Genomic DNA, 1,310 nt, shown 5'->3' with positions numbered 1-1,310 from the left:
AGTTAGCGCTTGGAATTTTATCGCTTTTGAGATAAGCGTTGCTAATAGCACGCTATCTCAGCGATAAAATCCACGTTACCCGGCGACAATTATCCTAGCGCTAAGCGCGCTGAGCGATAATTATCACTGGTCCTTGATGATATGCCCGTATAATTTGCTGTAGGTCGTTAGTCGTTGTGGAGACCGAGTGCTCCTGCTCCAACAGTGCTTGGACAGAGCTCTTTGCCTGCAACAGCCCCAGGTGCATCTGTTCAGACCAAGAAAAGAAGCTAGATTCCCAAGGTCAAGGGCGCAGCTGAAGAAGTCAGCATTGACACCCTCACCAAGGCCCATTTTTCGCCTGACTTCAGCCCATCTCCGTGTTATCGGTACAGTCCCGGCTGCCTTTAGGAGAATATCTCATAAAGGCTCTTTTAGAAGCCCAGCCTCTCTTAGGCTCGTCTAATCACTCTTATACATCATGAGATCACAGGTGTGGTAAAACTACCACCAGGACTGTGAACCAGCCTTCAACCACCAGATCAACCTCGAGCTTTACGCCTCCTATGTTTACTTGTCTATGTCCTACTACTTCGATCACAATGACGTTGCCCTGAAGAACTCCGCCAAGTTCTTCTTGCACCAGTCCCACAAAAAGTGTGAGCATGCTGAGAAACTGATGAAGCTGCAGAAATAGCAGGGTGGCCGTATCATCCTTAAGGATGTCAAGAAGCCAGAACGGGACGAGTGGGGCAATGGTCTGGAGGCCATGAAGGGTGCCCTGCAGCTGGAAAAGAGGGTGAACCAGTCACTTCTGGATCTGCACAAGCTGTCTACTGATCGCAATGATCCTCATTTGTCCAACTTTCTGAAGTCCCATTATCTGGAGGAGGAAATTAAGTCCATTAAGGAGCTTGGTGACCACGTGACAAACCTGCGCAGAATGGGTACGCCTAGCAATGCAATGAGTACCTGTTCGATAATCACACCCTAGGTGAAGAGTCCACCTAGGCCCAGTTTGGTGCCATTCCTGACTCTAAGTTCCTTTTCTATCTTTCCCTATGTTGAGTTGAGTGCATGAGTTTTGTTTTTTTTGTCGTCCCAATTGAGAGAAATTGTGTATTAAATATTAACCTTTTTGCTGTAATGCTTTTCCGTCCAATAAAAAAGTTTAGGGCCATTTCCTGTCAGGGGCACAAGTGAGGTGCCATTTTTATTGGGATCCCTGTCACACCTTTCTGGGTTCCTCCATGTGTTTAGTTTAAAAAAATGTACAGGTTTTCCAGGTTTCCCTAAGTGCTGGTTGAGGTAGGGTCCAAAATCTACAGCTA

The 1,310-nt window shown here is 46.8% G+C and overlaps 1 pseudogene; it reads left to right on the top strand.

Moving 5' to 3' along the window:
* Positions 1–460: 460 nt before the first annotated feature.
* Positions 461–990, top strand: LOC144807934 (ferritin heavy chain, oocyte isoform pseudogene; annotated as a pseudogene).
* The last annotated feature ends 320 nt before the right edge of the window (positions 991–1,310 follow it).

This window comes from Lissotriton helveticus, chromosome 1_2 (assembly GCF_964261635.1).
Source record: "Lissotriton helveticus chromosome 1_2, aLisHel1.1, whole genome shotgun sequence".
NCBI lineage: Eukaryota > Metazoa > Chordata > Amphibia > Caudata > Salamandridae > Lissotriton > Lissotriton helveticus.
Note: the sequence above shows the minus strand (reverse complement) of the source record. Positions and strands in the feature narration are given on the sequence as shown.